Consider the following 12,930-nt stretch of genomic DNA (forward strand, 5'->3'; position numbering starts at 1 on the left):
TGTAAAAAAAGACTACATTGACATGGTTAAATTCTCAGAATCTCAGTTTTTTTTTTATTATACTTTAAGTTCTAGGGTACATGTGCACAATGTGCAGATTTGTTACATACATATACATGTGCCATGTTGGTGTGCTGCACCCATTAACTCATCATTTACATTAGGTATTTCTCCTAATGCTATCCGCCCCCCCCAACCCCATGACAGGCCCCAGTGTGTGATGTTCCCCACCCTGTGTCCAAGTGTTCTCATTGTTCAATTCCCACCTATGAGTGAGAACATGCAGTGTTTGGTTTTCTGTCCTTGTGATAGTTTGCTCAGAATGATGGTTTCCAGCTTCATCCATGCCCCTACAAAGGACATGAACTCATCCATTTTATGGCTGCATGGTATTCCATGGTGTGTATGTGCCACATTTTCTTAATCCAGTCTATCATTGATGGACATTTGGGTTGGTTCCAAGTCTTTGCTATTGCGAATAGTGCCGCAATAAACATATGTGTGCATGTGTCTTTATAGTAGCATGATTTATAATCCTTTGGGTATATACCCAGTAATGGGATGGCTGGGTCAAATGGTATTTCTAGTTCTAGATCCTTGAGGAATCACCACACTGTCTTCCACAATGGTTGAACTAGTTTACAGTCCCACCAACAGTGTAAGAGCATTCCTAATTCTCCACATCCTCTCCAGCACCTGTTGTTTCCTGTCTTTTTAATGATCGCCATTCTAACTGTTGTGAGATGGTATCTCATTGTGGTTTTGATTTGCATTTCTCTGATGGCCAGTGATGATGAGCATTTTTTCACGTGTCTGTTGGCTGCATAAATGTCTTCTTTTGCGAAGTGTCTGTTCATATCCTTTGCCCACTTTTTGATGGGGTTGTTTGATTTTTTCTTGTAAATTAATGTTTAAGTTCTTTGTAGATTCTGGATATTAGCCCTTTGTCAGCTGATCTTTGACAAACCTGACAAAAACAAGAAATGGGGAAAGGATTCCCTATTTAATAAATGGTACTGGGAAAACTGGCTAGCCATATGTAGAAAGCTGAAACGGGATCCCTTCCTTACACCTGGTACAAAAATTCATTCGAGATGGATTAAAGACTTAAATGTTAGACCTAAAACCATAAAAACCCTAGAAGAAAACCTAGGCAATACCATTCAGGACATAGGCATGGGCAAGAATGATTTCATGACTAAAACACCAAAAGCAATGGCAACAAAAGCCAAAATAAACACATGGGATCTAATTAAACTAAAGAGCTTCTGCACAGCAAAAGAAACTACCATCAGAGTGAACAGGCAACCTACAGAATGGGAGAAAATTTTTAGAATCTCAGTTCTTTAAGGATGGACTAAATAGTTGGTATCATCTCTTATAAATGTGGCTTAAACTCGATGCAGCTTACGTTGAGAAATAAAGTTTATATTTTATATTTTTATTCCATTTTCTCATGAACTTTCAAAAGTACTCTCATATATATTTCCAAAGATTCAGTTCTACTCCATTGGTATATATTTCTGAAAATTTAGTTCACTGCATTGGTCAGATTATGACTCTAGTGCCGCCTCATTAAAAAATGTGCTATAGCTTTATAATATGCATTCACATCTGGTTGGGAAATCTCCCTGCTTACTGTTGTATTTCTAATAGTTTTTGCTTTTTGCTTCCTTTTCTTTAGGCTTAGCTCCCTTGTTACTTGTTTGCTTTAACCACAGCTGTATATAATTCTGCTCCTTCACAGCCCAACGTAATTGGGAAAAAATGTACCACCATGCTGAGTGTCTGACTTTAAATTTATGATTACTCATCTTAAGTATTATGCTCCCCAATAATAGTCTATATTTCCCTGTACTATTTACCCTCTCACTCTTCTAGATGATCATTTTGTACCATCTCTTTTCTCTTAAAATCTTTCCTTCCCAATCCTCACCCTCAGTTGTAACCCCTGCTTCCTCCTCAACCTTCTGCTTACTAAGCATTTGAGAGCCCCAGAGTCCTCTTCACTTTTCTATGTACAGTCATTGCCTAGGTGAGCTAATCCAAGCTCATGACTTTAAGTGGCACCTTTACACTAGCAATTCCCAAACTTACAGTCCCAGCCTTGACCTCTTCCTTTAACATCAGGGTATAGCTGCTACTCATCTTTACTTTGAAGTATAACAGATATGTGAAGCTTATAAGTTCCAAACTGAACTTCTAAATGTTTTCCCCCAAATCTGCTCCTCTCATGGTCTTCCCCATTTTAGTATAGGGCAACTCTATTTTTCCAGTGCCTCAAGTCAAAAGACAATTGAGATTGTTCTTGACTTTGCTCTTTCTTGCATACCACACACCTGCTCTGTTAGCAAATTCTATCACATCTGCTTTCAGAGTATTCTCACATTCTGACCCCTTCTTAGCATTCCTGCAACCTTCCAGGCTGGAGGCATCATTATCCTTATTGCAATAGCCTCTTGGCTCGTTTCCCTGCTTCTTCCCATCACAGCCCTTCCAATGTGCTCTCAGCAAGTGGCCGCAGTGAGAGCATGAATCAAATCATGTCATCTCTTTACTGAACCCCAAAACAGTTGTCCTCTTTTATCTAAACTTTCTGTAGTTTCAGTTACCAGTGGCCAACCATGGCCTGAAAATATTAAATGAAAAATTGCACAAATAAACAATTCATAAGTTTTAAATTTCCACTGCTCTGAGTAGCATGATGAACTATTTCACCATCCCACCCAGGACATTAATCATCCCTTTGTCCAGTGTGTCTATGCTGTCCATGCTACCCGCCTGTTAGTCACTTAGTAGCCATTTGGGTTATCAGATCAACTATTGTGGTATTGCAGGGCTTGTATTCAAGGAATCCTTATTTTACTTAATAATGGCCCCAAAGCATGCAAAAATAGTGATGCTGGAAATCTAATCATGCCAATGGAAGCTGTAAAGTGCTTCCTTTAAGTGAAAACGTGAAAGTTCTCAACTTAATAAGGAAAAAAATTGTATGTTGAGGTTGCTAACATGTTTGGTAAGAAAGAGTCTCTTATCTGTGAAACTGTGAAGAAGTAAAAAGAATTTCATGCATTATATACACAGGGTTTATCTATATAAACTATCTGTGGTTTCAGGTATCCACGAGGGGTCTTGAAAAGTATCTTCCTCGGATGATTGCATTCTGCCATTCTTTTTATCATTATTATTATTATTATTATTATTATGCTTTAAGTTTTAGGGTACATGTGCACAATGTGCAGGTTTGTTACATATGTATCCATGTTCCATGTTGGTGTGCGGCACCCATTAACTCATCATTTAGCATTAGGTATATCTCCTAATGCTGTCCCTCCCCCATCCCCCCACCCCATAACAGTCCCCAGAGTGTGATGTTCCCCTTCCTGTGTCCATGTGTTCTCATTGTTCAATTCCCACCTATGAGTGAGAACATGTGGTGTTTGGTTTTTTGTCCTTGCGATAGTTTACTGAGAATGATGTTTTCCAGGTTCATCCATGTCCCTACAAAGGACATGAACTCATCATTTTTTATGGCTGCATAGTATTCCATGGTGTATATGTGCCACATTTTCTTAATCCAGTCTATCATTGTTGGACATTTGGGTTGGTTCCAAGTCTTTGCTATTGTGAATAGTGCCACAGTAAACATACATGTGCATGTGTCCTTATAGCAGCATGATTTATAATCCTTTGGGTATATACCCAGTAATGGGATGGCTGGGTCAAATGGTATTTCTAGTTCTAGATCCCTGAGGAATCGCCACACTGACTTCCACAATGGTTGAACTAGTTTACAGTCCCACCAACAGTGTAAAAGTGTTCCTATTTCTCCACATCCTCTCCAGCACCTGTTGTTTCCTGACTTTTTAATGATGGCCATTCTAACTGGTGTGAGATGGTATCTCATTGTGGTTTTGATTTGCATTTCTCTGATGGCCAGTGATGATGAGCATTTTTTCATGTGTTTTCTGGCTGCATAAATGTCTTCTTTTGAGAAGTGTCTGTTCATGTCCTTCGCCCACTTTTTGATGGGGTTGTTTGTTTTTTTTCTTGTAAATCTGTTTGAGTTTATTGTAGATTCTGGATATTAGCCCTTTGTCAGATGAGTAGGTTGTGAAAATTTAGCATATAAACAGAACCAAAGACAAAAAACACATGACTATCTCAATAGATGCAGAAAAGGCCCTTGACAAAATTCAACAACACTTCATGCTAAAAACTCTCAATAAATTAGGTATTGATGGGACGTATCTCAAAATAATAAGAGCTATCTATGACAAACCCACAGCCAATATCATACTGAATGGGCAAAAACTGGAAGCATTCCCTTTGAAAACTGGCACAAGACAGGGATGCCCTCTCTCACCACTCCTATTCAACATAGTGTTGGAAGTTCTGGCCAGGGCAATCAGGCAGGAGAAGGAAATAAAGGGTATTCAATTAGGAAAAGAGGAAGTCAAATTGTCCCTGTTTGCAGATGACATGATTGTATATCTAGAAAACCCCATTGTCTCGGCCCAAAATCTCTTTAAGCTGATAAGCAACTTCAGCAAAGTCTCAGGATACAAAATCAATGTAGAAAAATCACAAGCATTCTTGTACACCAATAACAGACAATCAGAGAGCCAAATCATGAGTGAACTCCCATTCACAATTGCTTCAAAGAGAATAAAATACCTAGGAATCCAACTTACAAGGGATGTGAAGGACCTCTTCAAGGAGAACTACAAACCAGTGCTGAATGAAATAAAAGAGGATACAAACAAATGGAAGAACATTCCATGCTCATGGGTTGGAAGAATCAATATCGTGAAAATGGCCATACTGCCCAAGGTAATTTATAGATTCAATGCCATCCCCATCAAACTACCAATGACTTTCTTCACAGAATTGGAAAAAACTACTTTAAAGTTTGTATGGAACCAAAAAAGAGCCCGCATCACCAAGTCAATCCTAAGCCAAAAGAACAAAGCTGGAGGCATCACGCTACCTGACTTCAAACTATACTACAAGGCTACAGTAACCAAAACAGCATAGTACTGGTACCAAAACAGAGACATAGATCAATGGAACAGAACAGAGCCCTCAGAAATAATGCCACATATCTACAACTATCTGATCTTCGACAAAACTGACAAAAACAAGCAATGGGATAAGGATTCCCTATTTAATAAATGGTGCTGGGAAAACTGGCTAGCCATATGTAGAAAGCTGAAACTGGATCCCTTCCTTACACCTTATACAAAAGTTAATTCAAGATGGATTAAAGACTTACGTATTAGACCTAAAACCATAAAAACCCTAGAAGAAAACCTAGGCAATACCATTCAGGACATAGGCACGGGCAAGGACTTCATGTCTAAAACAGCAAAAGCAATAGCAACAAAAGCCAAAATTGACAAATGGGATCTAATTAAACTAAAAAGCTTCTGCACAGCAAAAGAAACTACCATCAGAGTGGACAGGCAACCTACAAAATGGGAGAAAATTTTTGCATTCTGCCATTCTTATTTCATCTACCCCTCTATCTACTCCCTAGACCCTCTTGATTATTACTTTCAATAGAGCTTTTAGAAATTACATTTTGCATTATAAATTATAAATACATGTAAATATTAATTCATTCCACCTTAGTAAGTCACGTGCACATAATGTCTTTTGATAAAAATAGACTATAATAAGGAGAGTAAACGTTGTACTCTATCTGAATGGCATCACTGAGGACATGAAAAATGACTTCGTCACATTTTTTGAGGTTGTGTATTTACAGCTCTGGTCTTTATCAGCACCACTTAAGATTTCAAATATGGTAGGTGCATAATGTCATTTTCGTGTATTCCTTTTTGTCCCTAATAATGTCATTATGTCTGGGTCTACTTTATCTGATAGCAGTAATACAGTCATTTCTGCTTTTATTGATTATGCATGATATATCTTTCCCCATCCTTTTACTTTCATCCAACCTATGTCATGTTTGAAGTGAGTTTCATGTAGACGGTATATAGCTGGATTGAGTTTTAAAAATCTACTTTGCCAATCTCTTTCAGTTTGTGTAAGTCTGACATTTTATTATTTGTTTTCTGTCCGTTCCCTCTGTTTCTTGTTTCTCGTTTCTTGGCTTCCTTTGGGTAACTTACACATTTTTTAAGAGTTTCATTTTTATTTATTTATAACATCTTTGATTATATCACTTTGTGTAGTTTTCTTAGTGGTTGCTCTAGGTATTTCTGTGTATATACGTAACTTACCTTAGCCTACTGGTGTTGCTGTTTTACCACTGTTAGTGGTAACCTAAGTGTAGAAACCCTATTTCCATTTCAGGTCTCTTTAGCTTCTTCTGCTTCTAGATATAATTGTCTTAAATATTTCCTTTACATACATTGAGCATCACATCAGATGGTATTAGAAGTTTTACATCAACTATGAAATATGATTAATGAACCTCATGAAGTGAAAGATGGTCTATTATATTTGCTGCTATTTTTTCTCATTCAGTTGCCCTTCTTTTCCATCTGAAGGCCCCAGCCTTCTTCTCTTACCATTTTTGCTCTGTTTGGAGAGTTTGTAAGCCCTTTAAGGGTAGGTCTACTAGAAACAAATTCTCTTGATTTCCCTTAATCTGAGGATGTCTTTGTTTCTCCTTTGTCCTTGAAAGATAGCTTTGTCAGGTGCAGGATTCAGAGTTAACAGTGTTTTCTCTAAGTACTTGACAAATCTTTCACCAAATTTTTTTGTGACCTCTATGGTTTCCTATGAGAAATCTGCTGTCATTTACTTTGGTGTTCCTTTACAGGAATATTTCCTCTCCTCTCCTCTCCTCTCCTCTCCTCTCCTCTCCTCTCCTCTCCTCTCCTCTCCTCTCCTCTCCTCTCCCCTCCCCTCCCCTCCCCTCCCTCCTCTCCTCTCCTCACTTCTCCTCTCCTCTGCTCTCCTTTCCTTTCCTCTCCTCTCCTTTCCTTTCTTGTTTCCCTCCACCTCCTCTCTGGAAATTAGTTTCTATTGTACTGGCAATCTGATGAAGGACTGACTAGTGAGTAATCTTGGAAGCAAGTCCTCCAGCCTTAATCAAACCTTCAAATGACTGTAGCCCTGGCTGACAGCTTAACTGTAATCTCCCAGGAGACTTTGAGCCAGAACCACTTAGATCATTCATGACCCACAGAAACCACAAACTAATAAATTCTTGTTTTAAACCACTGAGTTTTGTAGTAATTTATTATGCAGGGTAAGATGACTAATGCAAAAATCCCATTAATTAGATCAATGTCCCACAATGGGTAATTACTATCACACATACAATAGAGCAGATATTTCGTTTTTATGATTGGATAGACCTACTGGCATGCAAATTGGGAATCAGCATTTATAATATGTGCTGCATATATTTGAGGGAAAAGTGCACAATGGCCTTTTGCTTTGTTCATCACTGAAATCCCACATTATAGGAGAAAATATGTTTTGTTTAGTTGCTGATGATCTCATGAACTTTAATATAGTCTGGCAAAGGTATGTTGGGGCTCATAATTCCAGGATACCCACCATGTTTGCAGAAGGAATGGGTGTTACTCTGCTAAAGGAGGTTAAGCCCAAGCTCTATTTCACCTTATTTTTTAAAGGAGAATAGTTGATTAATAATACACCTTTTGATCTTAATTTATGATTAAAGGAAATAGTGAGACTTGTGGATACAGTCAGATAACAGTCACTGGCTATGCATCTTTTCAGTGCTGTGTAAGTTAATGGAAAGCATGTGAGTATAAGACTGTCTTTTCCACATTGAGAGCACTAGATGTCAAGAGGAAAGGTGCTCCTATGAGTTTTAAAAATAACAGCTGAGTTAAAAAGATTTCTTCATGACACCGTGGTACTGAGAGTGATGATAATAACCATTCAAACAGTTTCATATAGTTAGAACTTCCATTAAATAGTTCCTGGATCCCCCAAATTTGAGTAAACACTTACCTGACACATGGAAGATATTAAATGACAGTTATCATTTTATTATTTTTTGGATATGTATTATTTTTTGAGTGCTCTCTAAACGTTTGACACTGTAATAAACACGAGGAATATAAAAATAAATGTGACCATCAAGTAGTCTAGAAAAGGGAGAAAGGCACATACACTAATCATGTGAATGCCAGACAGACATTGCTATGCTGGAGGAATTCACAGAGAACATGAAGAAAGGCATCTAGCTCAATTTGGATGGGTGGCTAGAAAGGCTTCCTGTAGGAACAATATTTGAGAATAATCTTAAAGGAATAGTTACAATAGAGTATGTAATTAGTTGGGGGCTGATTCATGACACATTATATATTTTAGAAGCCAGACAAGCAGGTGTTCATCCTATTTTGAGGTGCTCAACCAGGACTCTCACTTGGGAGGCTATCCCATTTCTCTACAGAGTTGGGCTGTATTTTCCTGGTGTAGTGAATATATATATATATATATATATATATATATATATATATATGCATACCCTTCTTGCAGTAATTTGCCTTGTTTTCTCAAACTGTATATTTGCAAAAGCTGTTTCTACTCTCCTTGATATTCTTTACTCATCATCCATTGAACTCATTCACACCCATCCTTCAAATACATACTCATCCTTCAAATTCTTTCTTTAGAAGTATTTCCCACTACCCTAGGTTGAATTAGTTATTATCTCTCCATCCTTCTTACTCTTGCACGTTCTTTACATTCATTAATGATTATCTTTGTGCATGTGATCCGGGATAGTTTTAACTTTTGGAAGACAGGACATATGTCCTATTGTGATGGTTTCATTATTATCCTAGTCAGGTTAAGCACTTATATCACCCCATAAGCATTAAGGAGTTAAAGTTTAGAGGAAAAGAATTTTATGATTAGATTTGCCATCTAGAAATATGACTTTTGCAATAGGGAGGATGGAGTAGAGGAGGAGGCATTAGAAATGGAAAGGCTAGTTAGAAGGCTATTACCACTAACGCAAATTAAAATAATGAATGGTAATAAACAAAACAAACTAGAAAATTTAGTGGGAAAGAATATCATTCCCAATTGAATTGAAATGAATAGAGATGCAGAAGGGAGTCATGTGGTTGGATTTCAGCTGTCCTTTGAAGAGTGGAAAGAATTTGGATAGACAGAGTGTGTGGGTGAAATCATTCAGGTTGGAAGAAGAAAATATGGGCATGTATGGAAATGATTGCTGAAGGGACCAAAAAATAACTTTTCTCTAAAAGTTACTGTTCACTTATACAGTCATTGACATAATGTGGGTTTATGCAGGCTCTCCATTTGCTGTTTTAGATATGATCATAAAATAGCCCATCAGAAATTAATCTGGCTAATTTCTATTGAGTCTACAGATCTCAGCTAACTTTCCTTCCCGCTGTACCAGCAGTGTGTAAGCTGAGTATGCATATCCCAGAGGATAAGTAGAGCCTTTCCTAGGGGTAGTCACAAGTAGTGTCAAGGAAACACATTTCCAGGCCCTCAACTTCCAAACATATTATTTCTTAAAATTAACCCATGATATTCCACCGCCTGGCTATAGGAATATTCTGGACTCCTTTCTCAGCCCACTTTCACAATTGGTCTCTTTGTCCTTTATAAAATAAATTCACATCTCTCACTCATCCTGGATCTTACTATGCTACACTGGGGAGTAAAAACTTCTGTGGGGTCTATAAGAAGGGACCATTTGAAATACTGGTATTAGAGAAGTCTCCTTTGGTCAAAGCTCCATAAGGTTTTTTGTTTTATTTTCTTTGCTTTACACGTATTTCCATCAAAAGCAAAGCATGCCATAGTAATGAGGTATTTTGCCTTGTGTTGTGATGGTCTGAATTCAAATTTACTGTAGAGTGGGCAGTGGAATAATGATAATTTTCATTCAATAACCTTGTCCTTCTTCCCTTCTCCAACTAATGTCACTGAATGTAGTAACCCTGAGGGAGAGTCACTTAAGAACAGTAGAATTTTAGAAAGAAACAGGAAGGGAAGTTGGCCTTACTGCATTCAACAACAAAATTATAGTAAGTTTCAGTACCTGCTCTCTCTCTTTCTCTTTCTCAGAATTGTAATTCAGAAGAAGCTGGTTGTTACAGGAATGCATATTAACATTTTGTTAAAATTGAATAATGTCAGAAAGTATGTTTGCTCTGCCTGATTGGTTTGGCAATGCAGATTTGCTTTGTTCATTACATTATGTGGCAGACCATTTGCACAAGTAGCCTCTACTAAGTCTGCAGTTTCAAGATTTGGAAGAAAATATACTTGAATGTAAGATTTAGTTAAATATTTCTATAAGATGAAATGTTTATATTTTTAAATATAAGAACTCGAGGCCAGGCATGGCGGCTCACACCTGTAATCCCAATACTTTGGGAGGCCAGGAGAATTGCTTGAGCCCAGGAGTTTGAGTCCAGCCTGAGCAACATAGAGAGACCACTGTCTCTTAAAAAAAAAAAAAAAAAGAGCCAGATGTGATGGCACGCACCTGTGGTCCCAGCTACTTGGGAGGCTGATGTGGGAGGATCTCTGGGGCTCAGGAGGTCAAGGGTGCATTGAGCAGTGATCACTCATGCCATTGTACTTCAGCCTGGGTGACAGAATAATACCCTGTCTCAAAAAAAATTCAAAATATTTTTTAAAAAATTTTATTTTAAGTTCAGGGGTACATGTGCACGTTTATTATATAGGTAAATTTGTATCATTGGGATTTGTTATACAGATTATTTTGTCACCAGGTACTAAGCCTAGTATCCAATAGTTATTCTTTCTGCTCCTCTCTCTCCTCCCACCTTCTGCCCTCAAGTAGGCCCCAATGTCTTTTGTTCTCTTTTGAAAGAATTTTATGGTGGTTTGCTGTGGTGTGTCACCTAGGTCCTTCCTTCAGGATAAAGGGACTGATTTCCCCAGTTGCCTGAAATAGTGGCTGCTCACAGCCTTGTCCTCTCTGGAAATTGCCCTCTGCTGAAGGAAATTTCCCTTCCCAAGGCTATGGCTCTCCTTGGGGTCAGCCTACACTCAGTGGTTAATCCCATGCAGATGGCATAAAGGCCCTACCTTTTCCTCCATTTTGGAACATCTCTGAAGGGCCATCTCAGCCCTAGGTCTCAAACTAAAGGAAGTGATTCTCCATGACAGAGTAACAGCCACAATTACTAATTATTTATTAAGTGTTAGTAAGAGCCTTTTGGATTTACTTCCCAGAAACTGAGAAAGTGAATGATTTTATAATGTCTGGGTAACAAATTCTTTAGCAAGTTAGGTGGTTTCCAATTTTTTGCTTTCAATAAAATTGCAGTAGGGTCCAATTAAGTTGTGAGTGATGAATATTAAAAATAATTTCTAGAAAGAGCTTATCATCTAATTTCCAGATATAACTCAGAAACAGACCAAAAAAGTTGAGTAAATTGAATTGAGTAATTGAAATAGAGTGATGCCTCCAGCTGTGCTCTTTTTGCTTAGGGTTGCCTTGGCTATTTGAGCTATTTTTTGGTCCTATATGAATTTTAAAATAGTTTTTTCTAATTCTGTGAAGAATGTCAATGGTAGTTTAATGGAAATAGCATTGAATCTATAAATTACTTTAGGCAGTATGGCCGTTTCACCATATTGATTCTTCCTATTCACGGGCGTGGAATATTTTTCCATTTGTTTGTGTCCTCTCTTATTTCCTTGAGCAGTGGTTTGTACTTGTCCTTGAAGAGATCTTTCACTTGTTAGCTGTATTCCTATGTATTTTATTCTTTTTGCAGCAATTGTGAGTGGGAGTTCGTTCATGATTTGGCTCTTGGCTTGTCTGTTGTTGGTGTATAGGAATGGGTAGTGATGTTTGCACATTGATTTTGTATCCTGAGATGTTGCTGAAGTTGTTTATCAGCTTAAGAGTCTTTCGGGTGCCGGGCGTGGTGGCTCATGCTTGTAATCCCAGCACTTTGGGAGGCCGAGATGGGCGGATCATGAGGTCAGGAGATTGAAACCATCCTGGCTAACACGGTGAAACCGTGTCTCTACTAAAAATACAAAAAATTAGCTGGGCACGGTGGCAGGTGCCTGTCGTCCCAGCTACTCAGGAGGTTGAGGCAGGAGAATGGCATGAACCTGGGAGGCAGAGCTTGCAGTGAGCCGAGATTGCGCCACTGCACTCCAGCCTGGGAGACAGAGTGAGACTCCATCTCAAAAAAAAAAAAAAAAAAGAATCTTTTGGGCTGAGATGATTTCTAGATATAGAATCATGTCATCTGCAAACAGAGACAATTTGACTTCCTCTTTTCCTATTTGACTACCCTTTATTTCTTTCTCTCACCTGATTGCCCTGGCCAGAACTTCCAATACTAGGTTGAATAGGAGTGGTGAGAGAAGGCATCCTTGTCTTGTGCCAGTTTTCAAGGGGAATGCTTCCAGTTTTTGCCCATTCAGTATGGTATTGGCTGTGGGTTTGTCATAAATAGCTCTTACTATTTTGAGATATGTTCCATCAACACCTATTTTATTGAGCGTTTTTAACATGAAGGATGTTGAATTTTAGTGAAAGCCTTTTCTGCATCTATTGAGAATCATGTGGTTTTTGTCATTGGTTCTGTTTATGTGATGGAGTACATTTATTGATTTGCATATGTTGAACCAGCCTTGCATCCCAGGGATGAAGCTGGCTTGATCGCGGTCGATAAGCTCTTTGATGTACTGCTGGATTTGGTTTGCTGGTATTTTATTGAGGATTTTTGAATCGATGTTCATCAGGGATATTGGCTGAAGTTTTCCTTTTTTGTTGTATCTTTGCCAGCTTTTGGTATCAGGATGATGTTGGTCTCATAAAATGAGTTAGGGAGGAGTCCTTCCTTTTCAATTTTTTGAAATAGTTTCAGAAGAAATGGTACCAGCTCCTCTTTGTACCTCTGGTAGAATTCAGCTGTAAATCTGTCTGGTCTTGGG

General features: G+C 38.2%; 1 protein-coding gene across 2 annotated transcripts in view; it reads left to right on the forward strand.

The window, feature by feature from the left end:
• TNFSF4 (TNF superfamily member 4) overlaps positions 1-12,930 on the forward strand; it is a 230,892-nt gene that overhangs the window by 133,397 nt on the left and 84,565 nt on the right. The gene's annotated exons all lie outside the window — the stretch shown is intronic.

Source organism: Nomascus leucogenys, chromosome 12, assembly GCF_006542625.1.
Source record: "Nomascus leucogenys isolate Asia chromosome 12, Asia_NLE_v1, whole genome shotgun sequence".
In the NCBI taxonomy this organism is placed as follows: Eukaryota; Metazoa; Chordata; class Mammalia; order Primates; family Hylobatidae; genus Nomascus; species Nomascus leucogenys.